At 40.0% G+C, this 26,295-nt stretch overlaps 1 protein-coding gene and 1 non-coding gene across 2 annotated transcripts in view; one reads left to right on the top strand and one right to left on the bottom strand.

Annotated features, from left to right (window-relative positions):
• The window catches only part of IQGAP2 (IQ motif containing GTPase activating protein 2), a 302,560-nt gene that overhangs the window by 79,545 nt on the left and 196,720 nt on the right, over nucleotides 1-26,295 (top strand). The gene's annotated exons all lie outside the window — the stretch shown is intronic.
• Nucleotides 9,250-9,354, bottom strand: LOC121490337. Its single transcript, XR_005987642.1, has one exon. It is a non-coding gene; the product is annotated as a U6 spliceosomal RNA (small nuclear RNA).

Here is a 26,295-nt window from a genome sequence, read left to right as displayed (position 1 = left end):
ACACCTTTTTATTGTAGAACTCATTTCTCAGTGGGGCTGTTTATGTGCAAGGGGGCAAACATTGGTTCTTAGGAAGCAAAAAAATGATTTACATATAAAGGACAGATGTATACACAGGGCATAAATATACAATATTGCTATGGCATTAAAATTGCATGGGAGGGTAATTAGGAAAAATCTAAACTCCTGGCAGTGGGACCAGTAATGAAAACAACAGTTAAATAACACCACTTTGACCTAGACTCAGAGGCACCAGCCTAGAAATGGCCTCTTCTGGACATTCAGGCTTTTGTCTGCGGTTGGGGGAATGAGTTTGATAGTTTAGTGGTGAGCTGTGTCCAAGGGCTTGAGTCTGTAGGCAGGACAGGCGGATCCATTTGATGTATCAGGCTCTCTCTGGTTGAACAGACTGAGTTGCTCAGGTTAGCTGAGATCTGACAGGGCCAAGTGGAGAATTCGCTGGGCTCCCGATGCCTGGCAGGCAGGAGCAGCTTTGGGCAATGTGAAGGGTGTTTGGAATGTCCCACATAAGCTACGTCCCCAAGAAGCAGCACATCCCTTTTTCTTTATGCCTCTGCCATTAGTGTAGCTCCATTTGCTCTCTTGTGATTCTACTGGAGATTTTCTAACTCACCAATCCTCTCCTCAGTTTTGTTTTAAAGTCCTGGGAGAAAACAAAAAAAAATAAGTGCTGCCATCCTCATCTGAGCTGAGCTGAATGCAGGGGCTGGCAGGACAGACCTGTGGCCACCGAAAATAGGCAGCACTAGGTCAGCTGCCAAGTCAGCCCTTGTTAGGAACAGGAGAGTGTCACACTGGTTTGGATGTAGCTAGCTGTGATGAGGAATTTCCTGGGGCCACTCCTCTGAAGATTGTGGTCATGATTCCCTGTGAATGTAGCTTCCTGAGAGTGAGGTGTGAGTGTCCTGAGGCTTCAGCTGCCTGATAGGAGGTTTGAATAATTGGAGTGTTTGACCTATGTGGTCATTGCTGAAGATTTGCTATTGGAGTTTCTTTCAGCATCTGTTTGAACAGAGAATTAAAGTTTTATCTCAGCATCTTAAAGCATGTCTAATTCCTTAACATCAGGAGAGGGAAAGTTTGCCTAGACGTTTCAGGTATCTCAGAGATGGTGCGTGCAGCTCATATGGTTTCTCTTCTGTTTTAAAATTTTATTTATTCATGAGAGACACACAGAGAGAGGCAGAGACACAGGCAGAGAGAGAAGCAGGCTCCCTGTGGGGAGCCCAAAGAGGGACTCGATCTTGGAATGACACCCTGAGCTGAAGGCAGACACTCAACCGCTGAACCACCCAGGCATCCCAATAGTTTCTCTTCTGAAGTGATTGTGAGGAGCTTGAGTATTGAGTCTATTACTTTCATCTGTTTCTTGAGCACTTAGTACAGTGTCTGACCTGGGAATTTTCTAGTAAATTATGTAATAAGACAGTGGCCTTGCACATGGAAGAGGTGATTGGTAACTCTAATAATTTGAACAGCATCAAAGGACAAATGCTATAAAACACTTATTTTATCTCAAGTCAGGCTATAAAGGGTCCTTATTTTAGAGTTGAGGTCTGTGCCTTAAATTATTAGGGTACTGTTTAAGAACATTTTCTTTTCTTTTTTTTTTTAAGATTTTATTTATTTATTCATGAGAGAGAGAGAGAAAGAGAGGGAGAGAGAGAGGCAGAGACACAGGCAGAGGGAGAAGCAGGCTCCCTGCAGGGAGCTTGACGTGGGACTCGATCCCAGGACTCCAGGATCACGCCCTGGGCCGAAGGCAGCACTAAACCGCTGGGCCACCTGGGCTGCCCTTAAGAACATTTTCTTTAAAAGTTTCTGAGCATCAGGACGCCTGGGTGGCTCAGTGGTTGAGCGTCTGCCTTCAGCTCAGGGTGTCACCCCAGGATCTGGGATCGAGTCCCGCATCAGGCTCCCCATAGGGAGCCTGCTTCTCCCTCTGCCTGTGTCTCTGCCTCTCTTTCTCTGTGTTATGAATAAATAAATAAAATCTTTAAAAAAATTTCTGAGCATCAATTATGGAAGAAAAGAGTACAAGGAAAATTGCAACATGTAAGACAAAGATTAACCTTAATATGTAGAATCTCTTTCAAATAAGTAAATAAACATTCAGTTGGAGCTTTTTTTTTTTGCCCACCTTAATACATAATTGACGTTTTAAAAAAGTAAGTGTATGAAACATTCAAACTCCTTAAAGAAAGGCAAATTATGTAAGCCTCCCATTTTGCCTATCAAATTGGCCAGGATTAAAACCTGATTGCCGCTGTTAGGATTAAGGGAAACAGGTATTCATACCTCTTATGTGGGAGTATAAGTAATGTATAATCTCCTGGGAGGACAACTTGGCAACAAATATTTTTATGACTCAGCACATCCTTCCACAAGAATATTTATTGCCACATTTACAAAAGTGAGAAAATATAAGCAACCTGAGTGACTAGGAATAAGTGACTATTTAATTAAATGATATAAACAAATGATGGATATTTGGTCATTAAAAAAGTTTATGAAGTTTAATATTGTGTGATTGAAATGGAATTATACCTATATTATATGTTGTATTCAGAAAAAGACATTTTTTTCTTGTTAATTATATGTATTACTGAATCAAAAATTAAAATTCTTGATACTTTTCAAAATTTGTTTTTATACCAGGGTAGTATCATTTCCATAATTAGGAAAGCTATTTCATAATATAAGGCACAGTATATGGATGTGAGAGCGATCTTAGTTACTTAATAGGTTACACATTATAACATATTAATGATGACTTTTTTTTTTAAGAGTTTATTTATTTATTCATGAGAGACACAGAGAGAGAGGGGCAGAGACACAGGCAGAGGGAGAAGCAGGCTCCATGTGGGAGCCCGACGTGGGACTCGATCTTGGGTCTCCAGGATCAGGCCCTGGGTTGAAGGTGGCGCCAAACCGCTGAGCCACCCGAGCTGCCCCGTGTGATGACTTTTCTTTAAAGGTCCTTCCCCAGTGGTTAAACAAGGAAAAGTAGTTTAATAAAAAATCTTTAATGTTAACAGTATTTAATAGGTTATTAAAACAGAAACAATTAGAGGCAGCATGGAATTGCAGACAAAACACGCACTTCTCAGATAATCATGGGTTTGGATCATGGCTATTGCTTTGGGACTTTTGGTGTTGGACCTACAATTTCTCCACTTATGAAATAGATATATCTTAACCATCTTTGTCCTCATATGACTGTTGTGGGGAGCAGTTTTTGGCGGGGGGGCACTTAACACGGTGAACAAGTGGCTCTTATGACGAGCAACCTCTCAGGAAAAGCATAGCATTTCCTTTCCTTAAGAGAACCAAACTTGAAAACCATTAATTAGGGGCACCTGGGTGGCTCAGTGGTTGAGTATCGGCCTTTGGCTCGGGTCATGACCCCGGGGTCCTAGGATTGAGTTCCTCTTTGGGCTCCCCACAGGGAGCCTGCTTCTCCCTCTTCCTCTGTCTCTTCCTCTCTCTCTGTGTGTGTCTCTCATGAATAAATAAATAAAATCTTAAAAGAAAAGAAAACCATTAATTAGGAAGTGATAACTCACTTTGCAAAAAATGACTGTTGTGATGGTGTGTTAATTCTCTATCACCTAAACTTAATAGCTTCAAACGTACACATTTACATCTAATGGTTTCTGTGGGTCAGAAGTCTGGCCATGACTTAACTGAATCGTCTACTGAAGGTTACCATCAAGACAGTAACTGAGGCTGGGTTCTGATCTGGAGGCTCAACTAGAGAAGCATCTACTTCCTTATTCATGTGGATGTTGACAGCACTGTGTTTCCTGGAGATATGTAGGATTCATAGCGGCTTGCTTCTTCAGAGCCAGCAAGTGGAGAGAGGAATAAAGACAAGCACAAATGCTTGTGATAGCAAGACAGAGTCTTACATAATGCAGTGTAATCCTGGGGATGCCAGTCTGTCACCTTTGCCATATTCTGTTTGTTAGAAGTTAATCACAGGTGATGCTTGCCCTCAAGAGGAGGTGATGACACAAACAGAATACCCTAAAGGGGGATCATGTGGAGGAGTTGCTTTGCTACAAATGACATTCACATGTGTTCCAAACACAGCTAGGAATGCACTGTTTTAGAAAGTGATTTGATTGAGGAAAATACTGGCTTATACCTTAATAACATTGATTGGAAAGCAACATGAAACCCCACCCTGTACTGGTTTCATATTAACTGTGAAAGGCCAGTAGTGCTGTCATCTGTGGTTTAGAGCTTGAGGACACAACACTTTTCCTTCAAAACCTGGTTATCTTCCAACCCAGGGAGCTTACTCGGGTCTCAAGGCTCATTACTTTTTAAGTAATGGATAATTGAAATATTAGTTCAAAGGTGACTTTTCTAAAATGTAGGACTTTATTTTATTATTTCCAGACTCTTTATAATGAGTACTCATCTCAGCAAAAATAAAGTTTGCTTCATCTCACCCATATTCATTTTTAAGTTTTAATCTTTCATTTGTTCTCTGGATTGAAAAAAAGCCATTTGTTTTGCTTTGAACTTGGCATTCTCAAATGAGAAGTATGGCATTCTGTGTTCTCTGCTGGCTTCCCCCTCCTTGCACTGGCTCGAGTTAGGATTAGTCAACTCTCCCCTGTATGGGAAAATGTTGATGAATAATGCTAAGAATTTCATGAGTTTCATAAAAGCCGAAATGAGATTGCTATTTGAGATGAGTACCCTAAAATACAAAATGTAATGTTTTGGAGGTATTTTCATGATACAGTAGATGTGAGCGAGTGATTGATCACACCCTGATGAATATCAGAACTTTTTTCCTGCTGTGAATGGATGTGCCAGCTGCCCCCTTGGAGCACTGCTAGTGGCTGCAGGATGGAGTCTTGGTAATTAGACCCTGGAGTATTATTTTATGACATCTACTTCTCCTAGCCTAAGCATACAGCCGACTGACCAAACTCAGCAAGGCATTGGTAAGTCACGTGCCATCTTACAGAGTAGAACTCCCATGTGAGGAAAAACCAAACCTCCCAACTCTAGAACCAGAGACTGTGTGGTCCTTGCTGTACACGTTCTGGTAATGTCTGGCATCCGTTTTAGAATTCAGAGCAGAGAGACGCTCAGCATTCTCTTGGGCCGGTTACTTGCCAGAACACCGGAATAGGTAACAAGTATCTACGTGTTTCCATTATTCTTAATGCCACATGTATGTGCAATGCTTAACTTTTCAGAATGTTTTCATATCTTTTCTTTTTTTTAAGATTTTATTTATTTATTCATGAGAAACACACAGAGGCAGAGACACAGGCAGAGGGAGAAGCAGGCTCCCTGCGAGAACCCGATGTGGGACTCAAGTCCAGGACCCCGGGGGATCATGCCCTGAGCCGAAGGCAGATGCTCAGCCACTGAGCCACCCAGGCGTCCCTCATATCTTTTCTTGATTTAATGAATGTTTCCACACAGTGGACATGAGTCAGATGGTACTGTCTGCATTCTATAGATGAGGAAACTAAAGCTCAAAGACTTGACTTTCTACTTCCTCTCATGTCACAGAAAGAAATACAGCCAAGGCCATGTGGTTCCAAACCTCAGATACCTTTTCTGGATGAACTGTGGTGAAGGGCAGGGAGTCCATTTGAATACTACCTCTTCTATGTCACAGTTCTGTAACCTTGAGCTTGAAAGCCTCAGTTTTCTTATGTGTGGAGAGACTGCCTTCTTATGGGGTCATTAGGGCAAAAGGACAATTTAACTGTAGTCTCTAAACCTGATGAGCACCCAGTATATGGCAGCCATAGATATAATTTATTCTGTTCTTCTCACAGCTGAGGTGTTGGGCTCCCTGGTGTGTCTCCCTCAAGCCTACAGGATCTGGGTATCTAAAATTCTAGGCCTATAATCCACAGTCAGTGAAAGACAGAATGCTGGTGCATTCCTAAAAATTATACGGGGAGTGACTGGATCTCTGGGGTCCTAGATGATCCTCCCCCTTCCCAGGAGAGTTGCTATGATGGGGGATGAGATCCTCTGAAGGTAAGAGGATGAGCAGAGCACAGTAGAAAAATTGGAAGGTGGCTTTTGAGCAAACCCTGGAATTTGCTGTTCAGATATATTAGCAATTCATTTGAAGAAAAATGGAGTAGGTATAATGGGTTTTAGTTAGTGTGGCATCAAGAAAAAAAGTGAATTCTGACCACCTGGCAGGAATTTACTTAGATTCTAAATTGCCACTGGTAAATAACACAGTCATGACTGCATTAACACAAGAAGCCGTGTCTTCTTACCCATTCTCAAAATCTATCTCATGTACTAACAGCGAATATCCTGCTGTGATGAAGTCTGTCTTTCGTGGGTATGCCAAGGAAGGTTACTTCTGAAACTCAAGCATCTGGGCCCTCAATCCTGTCCTCTGTCTCTGAATCACAGAAAGCTATACTCCTTAACTTCTGAGAAGGTGTCTTTTTAAACCACATGAAAAGCATTATTGCCCTGTATCTGGATCTTCTTGTACCCATTCAAAAATAAAGCAACTCCTCTAAGATGAGAGATCCCTCTGCTTTCCTGCATGAGATGTGAGACCTGGTATAGAAAATGGAGTTCTCTGAGCTCTTTAATGTTTGAATACCATAGTGAGTTTTCTGTGCAGTTTTTTTTTTTTAAAGTGTGGCATCTACATACACATGTGCCCACCTGCATTTCATGAAAGGCTACAATTTCCAGGTAAGACAGTATTATCATAAAAGCTAATTTGCTTTGTAACCTAACTTAGGTCTTAGACAAGGTGTTTAAACTTTCCAAGTTACCTGTAAAATGAGAATAAGAAAAGGCTGCCTCAAAAAAAAAAAAAGAAAAGAAAAGCTGCCTCATAGAACAGTTACTGAGAAGATAAGCTCTTAGTAAAAACTCAAATGTTAATTTACTTTTTTTTTTTTTAACCTAGAAGCACTTGTTTCACTTTCTGAATGTGAACATTTCCTGAATAAAGGTGAATTGCTGATGCCTTTGTTCACGGTGGAGGTAGTGGTCAGAGAAAGGGAGTATCTTCTTGCCACAGCCAGAGTGGGCCTCTAGCCAAGGGCTCGGCAGTGTAGCATTATTATAACAAATTCTTTTTTCTTAATATAGAAGCTTGGAAAATACAGAAATGCGTAAAAGTTATTTGCAACCTTACCTTTTATTTTTTTTATAAGTATGCAAGGAGAAACTTTTTTTTTTTAAGATTTATTTATATATTTATTCAGAGAGAGAGAGAAAGGCAGAGACACAGGCAGAGTGAGAAGCAGGCTCCATGCAGGAAGCCTGATGTGGGACTCGATCCCAGCTCTCCAGGATCACGCCCTGGGCTGCAAGTGGCACTAAACCGCTGAGCCACCCGGGCTGCCCTCAACCTTACCTTTTAGAAATAATAAGACATCTTGTTGTCTTTACTCCCTGTGTTCTTCTTTTTTAACTTTAGATATCTTTGTGTGTGAAACACGTCATGCCAACAAAAGTACATACAACATACCTTAAGCACCCCTTAAGGAACACTAAACGTGGGGGTGCCCATCACCCCATCGAAGAGCTAAAAAACATTGCCAGTTCCTGTCGTATACCTGTGCACCTGAATCCTCATTTATTTCATTTTTAAAAATCAAGTAATTTGCATTCATGTTCATATTATGTTCTTCCTACTTTGTCATATGCATTTGCCTATAATGTCATCATTTTAGGTTGATTTCTTATCTTTGGGGCTTAAAGTAATGGTAGATCATGGACTGACCTCATCCTAATGATAATTGCTGCTGGTAATCTAATGTATCCCGGGCACTGTCTAAATTTTTATTTAATTTCATCATACTCTATGAGCTGCAGTAGTTCCTCATTTAACTAATGGGAAAACAGAGTTTCAGAATGTTTCAGTAAGTTGCCAAGGTGGTACGATAAACAACAGATCTGGGATTGGAGTCCAAGGCTGTCTGATGCTAAATTCCTTGTCATTTCTGCCCCTACCAGGCTGCCTTATGGACTACATATTGGAAGTGCAATGCACATTGAGGGAATTGGCCATTAAATGTAGTATTTCTGCCTAATTCTAAGCAAGAATAACACACCTAATGAGGCTCTAGTTTTTAGATGGCACTTGTGCCAGAGAAATCCAAATGGAGGCAAACTTCAACAAGAAATGTGGGAAAAAAATGCTTTCTTGATAATCGGAATGGTATCACATGTAAAAGTTCTGCTTTTATTTGGAGGGCCCTTTGTATTGGCTTGTCTGGTCCCCCCCCCCCCCCCCCCCCGCCACTCCCACTCCACCCCCACATTGTGGTAAAGTCTGGGCTTTTGTGTTCTAAGCAGCCCTCCTGCAGTGTTTTCTACATCTGTGCATCTTTAATTACAGTGCGACCTAAGGGAAGAGCACGACCCCTTGCTTTTGCCCATGGAGACACTGACCTGTTAGTCTAAAAGACTGAAATGGTTGCTATGGTTGCTGCACAGCGACAATGTCGAGCTCAATGTGACTCGAAAGTCACAGTGCTATGTGTGGAAGGGCGGAGACTCAATTTGGCACAGTTACAGTTGCTCATTATATTCTGTAGGTGTAGTCACTATGGCATCTTGGTATATATACTCTGTGACCCTGAAGATGTGTCCAGAAAAAGGGTGTGAGGGCGCCTGCCTGGCTCAGTCGGTTGAGTGTCTGCCTTCCACTAGGATCAGGACCCCGACGTCCTGGGGTCAGGCTCCCCTGCTCAGCGGAGAGTCTGATTGTCCCTCTGCCCCTCCCTCAGCTTGTGCATGCTCGCTCTCTCTCTTTCTCTCTCTCTCTCAAATACATAAATGCAATCTTTAAAAGGAAAATTTAAAAAAAGAAATAGAACGTAAGAGGCTGTGTTTGTTGAGGTAGAACAGCAAGCGTCCTAGAAACAGCATGTAGCTGTGTCCGGTTCTGCTGTAGCTGTTGTTAAATTCCTGGAGGCCGCGGTGGTTCCACTCACCAGGGATCATCTATACAAGCCTCCCCTTCAGCCTCACTAGAGTAACCTGAGGTATGGAAATCCACTGCCTAGGACGAGTGAGCAGCAGAACAGCACTAGGATTTTCCTCAAATACCCATTAAATGCCAACAGCCACCACTACTGCTGAGGACAATAAAAGGAGTGGAGGGAGAAGCTGGTCACCATTAAATGAACATTGGTGTGTTCAAGTTTTTACACTAATCAGTTTGAGTTCATGCTTGAATTAAAATAGGTCTTTCAAAACCTAGAGGGAATAATGACTGCGTGTCATCCTTGCGCAGGGGCCATGCTAATCTTCTCTGTATCGTTCCAATTTTAGTATGTGTGCTGCCGAAGCGAGCACCAACATAAAGTTTAACGTGAGGGCGCCTGGGTGGCTCAGTTGGTCAGGCATCTGCCTTTGGCATGGGTCAGGGTCCTGGGATGGAGTCCCACATCGGGGTCCTTGCTCAGCGGTGAGTCTATTTCTCCCTCTCCTTCTGCCCCTGTCCCCTGCTCATGGTCTCTCTCTCTCTCTCTCTTGCTCTCTCTCGCTCTCACTCTCACTCTCTCATTCTCATACTCTCTCAAATAAAATCTTTTTTTAAAAAGTGTAATGTGTCTTGACCTAATGTCCAAAATGTGAGATAATTCTAAAAAGTTGGAGAATTTCAGAACATTCTCTTAGGAGAGGTTACCCCTAAATATAACAAACCTAATGAAGTTCAGATTGACTCTTTAATTTTTTATTCTAGAAAATACTTTATTTTCTTGGGACACCTGGGTGGCTCAGGCAGTTAAGTGTCTGACTCTTGATTTCAATTCAGGTTCTTGATCTCAAGGTGGTGAGATCAAGTTCCATGTTGGGCTCCACACTAGGCAGGGAACCTGCTTAAGATTCTCTCTCCCTCTTCCTTTGCCTCCCACCCCCATCCCTCTTGCATACTTTCTCTCTTTATTATCTTTTTTAAAGATCGTATTTATTTACTCATAAGAGACACACAGAGAAAGACAGGAAGAGAACCAGGCAGAGGGAGAAGAGGGAGAAGCAGGCTCCATGCAGAGAGCCCGACGTGGGACTCAATCCTGGGTCTCCAGGATCACACCCCAGGCTGAAGGCAGCGCTAAACCGCTGAGCTACCTGGGCTGCCCTCACTTTCTCTCTTTTAGAAAAAAAAATATTTTCTTCTTGAATTTTTAATTTTATTGTACAGAATAACTTTTTTCTCAGAATGACTTTTGATGCCATGCTTTCCTATATTGGTGTTGAGTCATAGTAAGCAAGTCACACAGGTTGCTTTTCTTTTGAACTAGACTGGTAATTTTTGATGGGGTGGGGGGATCAGGTATTCTCTTGTTGGTTGGTGCTATTTGGAGATGTCTGCCAAGAATCTTGCCTCTCACAAGACTTGATCTGTTGGTAGGTTCTTTTCAAATGCCCCACTAAAGCTGCTGAATCCCTGAACCATCAGACCTGGCAGCGACTTTGGCAGTGCCCTTGACTTTTAAAGCATCCTGTGCTGACAGAGGAGTGTCAGGATATGTTCAGGTATAAGACCTGCGAGTGTGTTCCTCCCACCCATCCTTCCCACCCTTGCATTTCATCAGCCACTTGCTATGGACTTCTGACAACTCTTATCCTGGTGCTGGGGGAGCAGACAAGATCTTAGGGTCAGTACCCTCACAGTGAGTAAGGGGCAAGAGAGCCAATTACTCTGTTTCTCCACTGCTCGGGTGACCTAATTTTTTACTGCTACTGTTTCACTGCCACTCTGTCCATCCGACCCCCATGTGTGTCTAGTCAACATTTAAATGTTAAAGGTCATCAAGACTCAGTCCTAGGCTCCCTTCTCTCCTTACACTATACTTTCTCTCTTCTTTGTAACATAGGTGGATGAAGGTGAGATTTCCTCTTTGGGAGATGTCTCATAAGTGTGTGTCTCTAGGCCAGGCCAGTTCTCTGAGCCCCAGATCTGTCATTGCAGACTCCACGTTCTCCACTTCTGAGTGCTATTTCAAACAAGTGTTCAAATCCAAATTCATGACTTTCTAATAACCCCCACTATAATTTTCCCCCAGCAACATGTGCTTTTCTTCATGTCCTCCTCCCATGAAAACACCATCATCCACTAAACTCCACAGCCCAGGAGCCCACATCACCATCTCTCCTTCACCCTCTGGGCTCAGTAGGGCCCACGTTTGATCAGTCCTGACTCTTGAATCTCTGTTCTTCATATGGCCGTATCTAGGGATTGGGTCCTTTACTCCCTCACTCATGTCCAGCACCACCCCTTCTAGTCATACTTGTTCTCCTCTCTCCCTCAGGTGGATCCTTCTCACCTTAGAGCCCTCACACAAGTGCCCTCTTCCTGGCTACTGCACGTATCATCCTACTGATATCGACTTAAGGGCTGTGTCCTTAGAGGAACCTTCCCTTGATGCTTAGGCCATTCTTCATGGTATAAGCTCTTAGGACCTGTGTGGCTCTCTCAGAAGAAGTTTAGTCCCATAAGAATAAGGACTGTGCCCTTGCTCTCAGCATATTATTGATCCCTAGAGCAGGACCTGGCGCTAGGTAAGCACTCGGCAAATAGTGAGTGAGTACACGAGCTAGGCTCAGTGTCTAACAGTTTACATACATCATCCCATTCGAGCCTCAAAATCATGTTTAGATTGCGTAAAGGGCTGGCCAAGGCCACTCTGGAAACAACAAAGCACAGCAGGGAGTCACCCCCAGGGTCAGGGAGTCACCCAAGCCTAGGCTCTTCTGCTCCAAACACCTTCTCTCCCAAGGAAGAAACAGTTGCTGCTGTTAGATTCAGTTAATAAGTTAGTGATGATAAAAGGAGAAAGGAGCAAGGGTTCTTCTCATAAGGGAAATTGAGGGAGAGTTCAAAGAGACTTGCATTTTACAGGTACTGATTTCCTTAGGACAGTTTCTTTAAAAAAAAAAAAAAAATCTTATGCATTATAAGCTTGAGGAACTCCTCAAGCTTACAGTGAGGAACTGTAGAATTGGATCAGCAGATTTTGCTGCCAAACCTCTAAGTGACATTCCAAGTCAGCCTTCCACTGCTTCCTGAGATAATCTGTCCTTTAGAGCCCCACTGATCTCTTCCTGCTCTCCAGGCTTGTAGATGTCAATCAGACCACTGTCAGCTTCTTTCCTCTCTACTACCGTTTTAGTTCTTATCTTTTGAGACCCCGTTTATCCACTGAAGAAATACCTGTTGACCACCCATTATGTTCCAAGCGCTGTGCTGGGATCTACCTTTATTCTTGTTGCTTGTAAACATTTCCCCACAAGTGCCCCTCTCCTCAGCAACCACCACACTTTTAACAGGAACTATCATTAGTTATGTAAAAAGGTCTTCACCAAACAAATGTGCAAAGCCGCCTTATTTTTTTTTTAAGATTTTATTTATTTTTTCATGAGAGACACACAGAGAGAGGCAGTCACAGGCAGAGGGAGAAGCAGGCTCCCTGTGAGGAGCCCAATGCAAGACTTGATCCCAGGATCATAACCTGAGCCACTCAAAGCTATATTATTTAGACATTGAGCACTTTGTGTACCAGCCACTGTACTAGGAATAGACACATTCAGTGTTTTATAATCTGTCTGTACTACCAGCAACCAGGCAGGAATGGGCAGGTGACTAGTGTAAAATCAGGAGATACATACAATCCACCAAAGTGGTATAAGTTTTAGTCTGAACACCTCTGAGGCCACTCTATATTCTTGGCTCAAACACTGTATAGAAGGTAACCTAATGGACCTCATACTTGGACAGGAGGAAGGACTAATTTATTTTAATTATGAATTTCTCACTCTCTTCCACCCACATCCCTTTTATTTAAGTACAGTTAGTTCACTGCCAGTAAGTGTCTTGTTCTCAACATGTGAAAGCTTCTAGCATTTAGTGGGAAATTCATGAATATTACTATCTTTCCTCCAAAAGCAGTGGTGTGTATTTATCTCAGACTTGAAGTTAATGGAAAATATATTGACCATCAAGCACACATCTATCTACCCCATTTAGATTTGACCCAAGAGTTAAGCTAGCCAAACTCTGTACAATAGACAAAAACAGTGATCTTCAGAGTGGAAAGAGGGGAGAAAAATATGTTAGGACATCTATTTTTTATTTATTGCCTGCCTCTTAAAATTTTCTGTTTTAGACAAAAATGTAGATAATAGTTTGGAGCTAATATATAATTATGGCAAGAAAGAAGTATACAAAGTTAATACACAAAAGTTAATCACTTTTCTGTATACTATGAATGAACCAAGTGGAATTTGAAATTAAAAACACAACACCAGGGATCCCTGGGTGGCGCAGCGGTTTGGCGCCTGCCTTTGGCCCAGGGCGCGATCTTGGAGACCCAGGATCGAATCCCACGTCGGGCTCCCGGTGCATGGAGCCTGCTTCTCCCTCTGCCTATGTCTCTCTCTCTCTCTCTCTCTCTCTCTCTGTGACTATCATAAAAAAAAAAAAAAAAAAACACAACACCATTGACATGAGCATCCCCACACATGAAATACTTAAGTATAGACCTAAGAATATATGAGAACTGTATGAGGAAAAGTGCAGAACTCTGATGAGCAAATTCAAAGAAGAACAAAAGGACCAGAGATATTTCCTGTTCATGGCTAGGAAGACTTAATCTTGGGGCACCTGGGTGGCTTAGTGGTTGAGCGTCTGCCTTTGACTCAGGTTGTAATCCCGGGCTCCCCCCAGGGAGCCTGTTTCTCCCTCTGCCTGGGTCTCTGACTCTCTCTGTGTGTCTCTCATTAAAAAAATAATAATAATTTTTTTAAAAAAGGAAGACTTCATCTTGCCAAGATGTCAACTCTTCCCAACTTAATCTATAGATTCAGTACAATTCTAGGCAAAATCATAGAAGGTTTCTTGTGTGTTGACAATCTAATGCTAAAGTTTACACAGAAAAGCAAAAGACCCAGGATAGCCAACATAATATTGAAGGAGAATAATTGGAGGACTGACAAAGCCTGACTTCAAACTTACTATAGAGCTCTAGTGATCAAGACAGCTTGGTTGTGGTGAAAGTGTAGACAGTAGATCAATGGAAAGGAATCGAGATCCCAGAAATAGACCCACCTAAGTGTAGTTAACTTATCTCTGACAAAAGAGCAAAGCAATACACTAGAACAAAGATGGTCTTTTTAACAATAAAAGTAAAAGCTCACTGGTTGCCAAGGGTTAGGACAGGGAAGGAGAGATGAATAGATAGAACAGAGGATTTTTAGGAGAGTGAAAATACTATATATGATACTCTACTGGTGGATACATGTTGCTATACGTTTGTCCAAACACATAGAATGTACAACACCACGAGTGAACCCTAGGATAAAGTACAGACTTCAGGTGATAATCATATGTCGACATAGGGTCATTGATGATAACAAATGTACAGCTCTGGTAGGGAAATGTTGAGAATGGGAGAGGCTGTACATGTGTAGGGGCAGTGGGTATATGGGGGATCTCTGTATCTTCTCAATTTTGCCGTGAATCTAAAACTAAATACTGCTCTAAAACTCTTCTTTAAAATGGAGACGTTAGTATAGAGCAGCAATAGCAAGCATTTACATTCCTCTTTGTGAGCCACAGTTGTGAGCTCTCTACATATAATATTTAATCCTCATAAAAACCTTAGGAAGTGCTGTTTTTATCCATATTTCACAGGTATGTAATCAGGCAGAGACTTAGTAACTTAGTAATGAAGCTGTGAAGCTCTAGATTGTCAAACCCAGGGAATTTGGTGCCACAGCTCTGCTCTTCACCATTCTGCTAAGCTGTAGTACATATATATAATTTGCAAATAAATGTACATGTGCTCAGCATACTTTCAGTAGTAGGAATATATAATTGAGAGAGTTCAGAGTCCATTGTTGGAGAAGGCCTGATGCAGCATGAGTACCGCCCCTTTTCACTGCATCCTCATACCCTGGGGATGAGGTTTACCTATAAAAGGGACTGGGGGAAGGAGTAGATTCTTCCTTTTAAGAGGAAGGGTCCTACTGCTTATGGGGAAGGAACTCCTTAGGTGAAGAGGGGTAAGGAGGAAAATGAAAGAAAAATCAGGTTACATTGTACATGTAAGATATTATCAAAATAAAACTTGGGTGTGTCTTTCTTTGAGCAATCAGTGAAAGGTCCAAAGTGAACTGGACTAAAGGGATGGAGAAAGAATGGCAAAGATCATGAGGGCAGGGCTCCGCTTAGCACCAGTTTGTACTGAGATAGAAGTAGAGCGGGAATTGAAGAAACGGAAGCCATCACGATACAGTGGTACAAGGGTGGTTTTCAGAGGCCCTCCAAAAGCTAAAGATGGAATCCTGGAACTGAATAAAGGTCAAGTGAGATGCATACAAATTCATAAGAAAAAACAAAACGTTTAAAAAAGTCTGCGGCCAAAGAACAGTTCACAGAACAATAAAATAACTAAACTTGCAACATGCTCAGTTCTACAAAATGACATAAAACCACTTAGATGGTTTCTTTTTCACCTGTTAATAAACCAAAGTAAAACCACACTGCATGCATAAAGCTCTCATCTGTACCCTCTATCTCAGGTAGCCTGATCCCTTTGCACTTGCAGGGAACACTTTGATAAACAGTTTGATGATGTGTGTATGTCTGTATTGTAACATATATACATATATATAAAACTAATGTTTCTCTTTAAATTCTGCCTAAGAAAGCAATCTCAGATACAGTAAATGCCATGTGGCTGTCCTAGCATTACTGATTTTATTGAAGAATTAGCAATGACATAATATTTATCATATTTTTTAATTTAAATTCAATTTGCGGGACACCTGGGTGGCTCAGTGGTTGAGCATCTGCCTTTGGCTCATGTTGTGATCCTGGGGTCCTGGGGTGAGTCTCGCATCAGGCTCCCCACAAGGGAGCTTGCTGCTCCCTCTGCCTATGTCTTTGCCTCTCTCTGTGTGTGTCTCATGAATAAATAAATAAAAGCTTTAAAAAAATTAATTTGCCAACATATAGCATAACAGCCAGTGCTCAGTGCTCATCAGATCACGTGCCCTCCTCAGTATCCATCACCTGCTTACCCCATCCCTGCACCCACCCTCCCCTTCTGCAGCCCTTTGTTTCCCAGAGTCAGGAGTTTATCATATTTTTTTAGATTTATTATTTTAGAGAAAAATAGCACATATATTGGGAGGGGCAGAAGGAGAGAATCTTCAACCAGACTCCTAGCTGAGCACAGAGCCCAGTGTGGTGCTACATCTCATGACCCATGAGATCAAGACCTGGGCTAAAACCAGGAGTCTGGTGCTTAACTGACTGAGCCATCCAGATACCCCTGCTCATCATATTTAATCTAGCAAGTCACTGGAGCATTAGGTAGACTTTACAAACAATGGTTAGAAATACTGTATAATAACACCAGAAAGTGTTTGATTATAATGTTGAAAAAAGCAAGACACAATTGTATCTTATAAACCACATCTATTATAGTATTTGTCACCTTGTATTAAAATTACTTGTCCTTATTGGACTGTCTTTAAGTCTAGACTTGGGTTTGCCAAGGGCAGAGAAGGGCAAATTTATACCACAGTGCACTATAACCATATCCACATTGCTTTCCCCATGGTAGACAAAAACTGAATGAATAGTAAACTTCATTCCTACCAGACAGTTTCCAAGAGCTAACAGTTTTTCATATTTTTAAAATTATGACAAGTGGTATTAGAAGTTTCTTTTTTACATTGTAGACATTTAAAGTATTTTTTTAGGTTTCTTGATTGAATGTTAAGTGAAAGCATTGATAAAAATTCTCAATGTAGTGTTGGTAACTACAATAGTGTATCTACCTTAAAAGAATGTGTAGAGATGGGCAGCCCCAGTGGCACAGCGGTTTGGCGCCGCCTGCAGCCTGGGGTGTGATCCTGGAGACCCAGGATAGGGTCTGCGTTGAGCTCCCTGCAGGGAGCCTGCTTCTCCCTCTGCCTGTGTCTCTGCCTCTCTCTCTCTGTGTCTCTATGAATAAATAAACAAAATCTTAAAAAAAAAAAAAAAAAAGTATAGAGATGACTGGTCCTGTTTTATCAATAGGGCAAGAACATAATATATTTCAGATAATCTGCTTTGGAGCTGGATTCTTCAAATTCTTACTTTCATTGTCAGAGTCAGAAAAACAAAGTATTTGAAGACAAATTTTAGTAGAACTTGACCATTAGCCAAAAGTTACAATATGCTACTAAAGCAGAGGGTTCTCCGTATTATCCCAAGAGAGTTACTAGGCTATCCAGGTGCAGTGTAAGACTCAAAGTGGGGAACTCACATTTTGTAGAAGGCTTCTGTAACATGGGAGGGAAAACTTTAAAACCCCTAGGCAACCCTGGGCCTTGTGTGTTCTGGATCCCTCCTCCATGCTTATCTTTCAGCTTTAGTACCTAACTTTGTATTCCATGAAATCAGAGCCTTGTAATTGCCTCCTTTATTGATGACCTTTAAGAGATAACTTGGGCTTCTTGGAGTCAGTCTGTAAAGAAGCCACAGTTTAAGGTGTGATATTATCTGTTGCATTAGGAAAAAAGCTAGTTGGAACTACAATGAGACCAGAGACCTTTTTAGATGACAATAACATCATATTTATCATATTTTTAAATTTTATTTTTAAATTTGAACTGAGAATGTGGATATTCACAGATATTTAGACTCACAAGGAGTCTCTAAATCATAATTTTTATTTAAAAAATGTTCCTTCTAACTATTGTAGTGTTTTACGCCTTATAGTTATTTACTACATATATGAGTTTTATGAAATGTTACCCTTTGAATTCTCATAGCCTTGGCTAATTTTAATCTTCCTTCATTGGTAGAAAATTTACAGACCATGAAAAAAAATTAATCATTAATATTTATTGAGTGCTTCCTCTGTACCAGGCACTGTGTTTTAGGTAGTCTTAGGGATATTATTTCAGTCCTTATAGCATTCCTTGAGGGACATGGTATTGTTCCTGAAATACATTTTTAAAAACCCCTGAGTTTTCAGAGATTAGCTTGCTCAAGGTCAAAACACTAAGGGAAAGTTCTGGGCTTGACAGAGGTCTGTCTGCCATCAAAGCACCGTTCTTAATAAGGATGATGGTCTGGAACTGTGGTAAAATTTAGCATGTTAAAACAATTAAATTGGTTTTTGGGTATGTTTCATGTGGGAATTCCAGGAATTCCTTATAAAATAAATTTGTAATACTGAAGTTCAGTAACTTCCCTTCTTTCAGACAAGCCACAGAAGTATTGATCTGTCCTAGTAAAATAGTCAACGGAAGCTTTGGGCCAGCTGGCATCTAAAAAGGCCAAGCCTAAAAAAAACCCTATATATTCAACTATAAGATATTCCAGAGAAGGCAAAACTATGGAGACAGTAAAAAGATCAGTGGTTGGCAGAGGCTTAGGAGGAGGGAGGGAAGAATGAATGGTTGAAACACAAGGTTGTTAGGGCAGTGGAACTTTTGGGTATAGTACTATTAATAGTGGATATGTCATTATGCTTTCGTCAAAACCCATATATTAGAATGTGTGACCTTAAGAGTGAGCCCTAATGGAAACTATGAACTTTAGTTAATAATAATGTCTCAATATTTATCAATTGAAACAAATGCATCATCCTACTGCAAGATGCTAATAAGAGAAACTGGGTGGTGGGGGTGCCAAGCATATATGTCCTTGTCCCTTGATGTTTTCTAAATCTAAAACTGCTCCAAAAAATAAAATCTTTTTTTTTTTTAAAACTGCAACTCTTTCCCTCCAGTTTCAGGATTTCCTTAATTTTTAAAATTACTGACCGTGGATCCTAATACATCAATTACATTTAAGATTCCATTGTCCTTCCTTCCAGTGCTGGATTTTTGCTAGGTCTGTGGACTTAGCTTTTTCCATATATACTTGCTCTGTCTTTCTGGCTGCCAGTTTGCTGGCCGCTTACATTTGATCTAGCCACTCGCCGCTTGTCCTGCATGCTGCCATCTGATACCTCTTCCTGAGATGTAGCCCTGATTGTCCCCCTCCCTTAGCTAAAATCCTTTGTTTCCCCTCCTACCTCAAAATTTTCCTATCAGCATCAGGTGGCCTGTACTCCTTGAAATCTTGCTAGAAGCGATTGTTTCTTGAAATTGGAAGTGATCTCTATCAGTGCACTGTTCATAACTTGTTGACATTTACTTTCATGATATTATGTTAACATTGTATCATACCTGCCTTTCTCTCCCCACCCAGTTGGATTATGTTATTTGGTGGTAAGGACTGTATTTTCCCTCCACCATTGTTCTGGAATCACTGTGGTGCTTTGAATACAGAGGGTCTGAAAGGATGCATTTAGCTGAATTCAGTGTATCTATGTTCCCAGTCTCTTTAGAGTTCTGCTGTTAGGTGAAATGAAAGAGAAACCCATTGCCCATATGACAGGCAGTGTGACACATAGAACAGTGACTGCAATGTCTAACATTAGAATGTTGTAATTTATTGGTATTTGATCACTGTTGCATTTATGTGGGGTTTGTAGCCACTACTTTGCCCTGTGTGTCTTGAATTAAGAGTTTAGATTAGTGGGGCACCTAATGATTAAGCATCTAACTCTTGATTTTAGCTCATGTCATGATCCCAGGGTCATAAGATTGAACCCTGTGTCAGGCTCCATGGACATTCACTGGGGAGTCTGCTGGTCTCTCCTTCTGCCCCTTCCCCCATGCACATGGGCTCTCTCTCCCTAAAATAAATAAATAAATCTTTTAAAAAAGAGCTTAGATTAGCATTAACAGTTTTAACCAGTACGTTTTGAACCAAACATCTATCCATGTGCCTTTCCAAAGGAAATTCTTGTTGCCTACTAAATGGGTGCTTTTGCTATATTTCCTATTAAAAGATAGAAAATGTGATATTTAAAAGATATTACTGCTTTGATAACTTTATATTCTTAGAAAATTCTTGTGACTCTTTGTCAATTCTTTAATTCATTTTTTACTTTTTGTGGCTTAATTCTAGCGTAAGATTTTCAGTGGAGTAAAAGGAGTTGTATATATATTTTTTTAAAGATTTTATTTATTTGTTCATGAGAAACACAGAGAGAGAGAGAGAGAGAGGAAGGGGGGGCAGAGACACAGGCAGAGGGAGAAGCAGGCTCTGTTCAGGGAGCCTGATGTGGGACTTGATCCCGGGTCTCCAGGATCATGCCCTGGGCCGAATACTGAGCTACCCGGGCTGCCCCTGTATATTTTTTTCTAGGTCTTTTTCTTTATCCTAAGTAGAAGGTGGGGTGAGATAGAAGTTCTTAGTAGCTCAGTTATTGCATCCACCATTTAAGAGTTCAGCTTGAAGAAAAATAATTGACTGTACAGAATAAAGAAGTATGCATCTATAGAACCAAATTTGTTTCTTATTTGCTTTCAAAACTGTTTAAGTGAAGCACATTTCACCAAGATGAATTTCAGCTTGAGAGATGTCCAGATGTTAAATGGCACAACTCCAAATATGAATGTACTGTACTTTTAGAAAAAGTCTCTCTCTCTCTCTCTTTTTTTTTTTTCTTTTGTTTCTTTAAAAATAAAGGTCAAGGGAGATATCAGCAAGAAAGAACAGAAGTGGATTTGAAGATATAAATGTTCTCATGGACAAAGAGGATAATCTTTTAAAAAGGAGATGCAGTTTAATAACATGTAGGAAATGGGTTTAAGGTTTCAGTTGACTGTAAACTTAATTTTAAGTCAATGATGCTATTTGATGCCCCGCCCCTCAAATGACACAGTTTGGTACTAAAATATTTAGGTTGTTTTAATCTGTTTTACTGTTTTGAGGAAAGATAAGCATACTATTAAGGTTTCAAGTGCTACATGCCTTTTTTTAACTTTTGTATTTATTTGGCTTAGAAAAAGGATAAAGTATGACAAAACTCATAATATTATTGGTCTTGTCAAATTTCGAGTCTTTATTGGATTACAGTTCTTAATTCTCCAAGATGATAGAAGTAGTAATTGGTCAGAAAAGCCCAATGAAAATTATGGAAGAAGTGTTGAAGATGGGAAAAGGGAAAAGATGGATGGGATGGAAAGTTGTCCAAAGCATCTTCAGTGTTTTAAAATAGAGCAGAAGGTAGCCTTAGAAGATGTCAAGCGACTATTGCACATCTGTGAATTAGGTCTTAGAATATTTACAAGGGAATTTCCTTTACCAGTGGTCTGTAGGTGTTCACTTTTGGTTGTCTGGTGGCTCTCCCAAGAAGAGTTGCTGTCTACCTGAAATTTTATTTCCAGTTCCAGAAAACATTGTATCAAAAAAGTGAGTTTTCTTTCTTTCTTAAAAAGATTTTATTTACTTATTCATGAAAGACACAGCCAGAGGAGAGGCAGAGACACAGGCAGAGGAAGAAGTAGTCTCCCTGTGGGGAGCTGATTCGGGACTCGATCCCCAGCCCGGACTTGGGATCACACCCCGAGCTAAAGGCAGATGCTCAACTGCTGAGCCACCCAGATGCCCCAAAACATTGTTTCTTAAAAATTGGTGAAGATAATTCCATTTGTAAATATTTCTTTAAACACACAAACATATATAGAAAGCAAGATAGTGATCACCTTCTCTGTAAATGCTGTATCCGTAAGCAGCTGCATGTACAGGGAACTGTTGGTAAGACAGCTAATGAAGAGATGGCAGCCAGATGCCGAGTCATGGTGGTCGGTTATCATTTCAGTCGTCTATTTAATATAGGAAGATAAAATAACTTTTTTTCCCTGAGGCAGGTTAATACTTAAAGGATAAAGGAAATACATTAGGGATTTCATATGCCCTTAGTCCAAAATATTTTTGGACTTTATATATCACTGGATGCCTACACAAATATGATTCATCCATTTGACATAATTTCAGGGAGATGAGCACACACTCCTTTTGAACCTGCTCACTTTTTTTTTTTTTAGGATTTTATTTATTTATTCATGAGAGACACAGACAGAGAGAGGCAGAGACATAGGCAGAGGGAGAAGGCCCCCCACAGGGAGCCTAATGTGGATCAGGTCAGGATCCTGGGATCATGACCTGAGCCGAAGGCAGATGTCCAACCACTGAGCCACCCAGGTGCCCCTGAACCTGCTCACTGTTAACCCGCATTTTGTTCCTTCCAATTGGAGTCAATTCTTCATAAGTGGAAGATGCAACATGCATATGCAAGTAGCAGTAATGTATCTACTGGGTTTTGCATTTCAACCTATTACATTTCTAGAATTATTTAAAATATTAGGTATATGGGAAAGAAAACTGCAAGCAGAGGTTTTCCTTTCTTTTTTTTTTTTTTTTTTTTTTAATTTCACTGGAGCAGTTGGGAATTAGGGCATTGGGTAGCAACAAATAGAAGTTAGATCTATCACCTACTAAATTGTGTGGTCACTGAATTGTTTCCTAAACTAGAACATGAGCTAGTGTAAGGCTTAAGTGAAAACCTACCTACAGCATCTAGTTTATAGTAGGGACTCACTGAAATGGCAGTGCTGCGTAAGTTGAAGAAAGGATATAAATAAGGAGAGTTTGGATTTCAGCTTTGACATACATTCACCTATGATGGTTCTGTGTGCTAATTACCACTTAGTGGTAATTAGACCAAGGTTATCTGCCCAAAGTCACCTTGAGTTTATCAACTATCTTCTGAAAACTATGGGTGGAGTCAGTGGAACCACAGAAAAGAATCACTTAGAATATTTTCACTAGATTCTCAATTTTTAGAGGAATAATAAAAGTTCTCTAAGAGAGCTTTAAAATTTTATGTTTGAATTTAGTTTATCAAAAATGACATTTGGGTCTAGTGTTAATTTTAGTAAATTAAATTGATTGAGTTTCAAGTTTTTGGTTTGCACATGTTTAAAACTTGTGGGTCAAAAAATTACTGTCAGAAACTTAGCATTTTAAAACTATGATCTACTCACACACCAGAAGACATAGGACAGTGAGTTTACTATGCCAAGAAATGCATTTTTCCTATATTTTAAAGTAACATTCACTAAATTTTACTTTTTTGCTGTGAAGTTCTACAAGTTTTAACAATCGTATATATTTGTGTAACCACAATCACAATAAGGATACGAAACAGATGTATCACCCCCAAAATCTCAAATGCACTGCTCCTTTGTAATCATACCTTCTCCCTACTGCTAACCCTTGGCAACCACTCATCTATAGTTTTGTTTTTTCCAGGAAGTCCTATGAATGTAATCCTAAAGTAGTAACTTTCAGATAATAGCTTCTTTTACTTAACATACCGACCACATTTGAGATTCGTCTATGTTATTGTATGTAACAATATTTTATTCCTTTTTATGACTGTAGTAAAAAGTAGTCGTACTGAGTACTGAGTAGTACTCCATTGTAGGGAGGTACTATAGTTTGTTTGAAGGGCATCTTGGCTTGTTGGTAATGATGAAGAGAGCTGCTATAAAAATTCATGTAGAGAGTTTTGTGTTAAGGTAGGTTTTTATTTCTCTGGTATTCGTATCTAGGAGTGGGATTGCTGGGTCATATGGAGAGTGCATGGTTTACTTAATAAGAACTTGCCGAATAATTTTCCAAGAGGGCTGTGCCATTTTGCATTCCTGTCAGCAATGATGGCATCTTCCTCAGATACTGTCCATATTTTTGTGACTTTCTTTCTTTCTTTTTTTTTTTTTTTTTAGTCATTCTAATAGGTGTGTTGTAGTATATTGGGGTGGTTAATAACTTTATATTTTCCTAATGACTGTTTTTGTCATATGCTTATTTGGTAAAGTTCTTGGCTCATATATTGAGCCCATTTTTTTTTTTTATTTTATTTTATTTTATTTTATTTTATTTTATTTTAATTTTATTTTATTTTTTGGGGCCCATTTTAAAAAGTAGATTTCTTAGTGTGGAATTACGGGACTTCTTTACATGTTTTGATGTTTTGATACCAGTCCTTTGTTGAACATACATATTAGCTTTGTTTTACAGTCTGTACCTTGTCTTTTCACTCTCTTTAACAGGGTCTTTAATTGAACCAGTGTCTTTAATTTTGATGAAGCCAATTTATCATTTTTTTCTTTTATGGTTTGTGCCTTTAGTGTCCTGTCTCAAAACTCTTAGCCTAAATGAAGATCACAAAGATTTTCTCCATGTTTTTTTTCCTAATAGTTTTATAGTTTTGTGTTTTATATTTAGGTCTGTGATACATTTTGAGTTAATTTTTGTGTAAGATATAGAGTACAAGTTGACTTTTGTTTTTTTTTTGAGTATGGATTTCCAATTGTAACAGCACTATTTGTTGAAAAGACTACTTTTTTCCTGTTGAATTACTTTTTTACTTTGTCAAAACTCAGGTTGTCATACTTGTGTGCTTTTATTTGTGCGCTCTATTCAGTTCTTTAATCTAGGTGTCTATCCTTTTGCAAATACTACAATTAAGTCCTAAAACTCAGTAGCATGAATTCCCTCACTTTTTTTCCCCCCTAAAATTATTTTAGCTATTTAAATCCCTTTCTATATAAAATTTATTATTGCCTTGATTCTACTTGAAAAAAAATTTTACTGGGATTTTCATTGGAATTGTGTTAAAACCGTAGATCAGTTTGTGAATTGATAACTTAATTAAATCTCCTAATTCATGAACATTTTATTGGTCTCTCCATTTGTCTAGATCATCTTTGGGTTCTTTCATCAGTGTTTTGTAGTTCTTTATTTTATGCTCCCCACTGAGCGTGGAACCTGACATGGGGCTCTATCCCAGGACCCTGGGATCATGACCTGAGCTGAAACCAAGAGTTGGACACTTAACTGACTGAGCCACCCAGGCATCTCTCATAGTCTGGCTTTAAAGTAAAAGCATTCACTGATTCTGATGTCTTAGGATTTTTCACCTTTTTTTATAACAAAAATGTAGATTTTTTAAAAATCTGATTTCATCTTCCTTTACTGCAGCAGGTATACCAGGAATCTCATTCATTCTAGATTTTTATCTTCTTTAGTGCTGAACCCCAGGCCCTTAATTACAGGATGCCCCTCCCCCCCTTGATAGGGCTGTGACCAGATGGACCAATTTTATTTTTGAAACCAGCTTCTTATAAGCTACAACAGAGTAGATACTATCCTGGCATTACTATTTCCTAATTTCTCTTCTCTTCACTTTAAGTCACAGTTTCTTTTTTTTTTTTTTTTTTTTAAGTCACAGTTTCTGTCTTTCGGAGAAAGCAGGCAAAATCTAATTTGTAATGGACAGAACGAGTTGTCCACTTAAACAATAGAAAACTGAGTCATAAATTCTGTCTTCATAAAACTCCTCCATACTTTTGGAAAATGAGTCATTTTTAGGCAGCGTCTGCCATAGACAGTTGCCAGAAAGTGATCTAACTTGGATAAGCTTGACGCTTTGTGTAAGTTTCTGAGCCCCTGTAGAGAAAGCATTAGGAACTAGAGAGCATTGTGTGCATGTCTGTATGCCAGGGTTATCAGTCCATCAACACAAGTCAATGTAGCATTTGGAATGTTCATTTTTTCTCCAGCATTAGCTTGTTTCAGAATCACCTGGAGAGCATGTTTAAGAACAGGTTGTTTGACAAATACCCACCATTTGCTTCGACGTGGATGGAACTGGAGGGTATTATGCGGAGTGAAATAAGTCAATCGGAGAAGGACAAACATTATATTGTCTCATTCATTTGGGGAATATAAAAAATAGTGAAAGGGAATAAAGGGGAAAGGAGAAAAAATGAGTGGGAAATATCAGAAAGGGAGACAGAACACGAGAGATTCCTAACTCTGGGAAATGAACTAGGGGTGGTGGAAAGGGAGTTGGGTGGGGGGTGAGGATGACTGAGTGAAGGGCACTGGGGGGGGCACTTGATGGGATGAGCACTGGGTGTTATTCTATATGCTGGCAAATTGAACACCAATAAAAAATAAAAATAAAATAAAAAAACAGGTTGTTCTGTCCCACTACCACAATTTCTGATTCAGAAGATCTGGGATGGGCCCTCAAATTTATATTTCTAATGATTCCCAGGAATTGCTAAGGCTGCCGGTTTGGGGACCACTTTAGATCCATTCCTTCATTATCACTCTAAAGGCTTGATATTTAAAAAAAATAAAGCCAACTGAATCTCCCTAAGAACTGGTTCATAATGAAATCTTGCTCATAGGTGACATTCTCAAGTATTTGGGTTATTAAAAAGGAGCAGGTACTCCTCCACTCAAGAGCCTAGTCTATTGGAAATATGGAGGGAGGAAAGAAGGCTGTGTCATATTGTCTTACACCCTCTCCTTTTTGT

Source organism: Vulpes lagopus, chromosome 4, assembly GCF_018345385.1.
Source record: "Vulpes lagopus strain Blue_001 chromosome 4, ASM1834538v1, whole genome shotgun sequence".
In the NCBI taxonomy this organism is placed as follows: domain Eukaryota; kingdom Metazoa; phylum Chordata; class Mammalia; order Carnivora; family Canidae; genus Vulpes; species Vulpes lagopus.
This window is presented reverse-complemented; position numbering and strand designations above follow the sequence as displayed.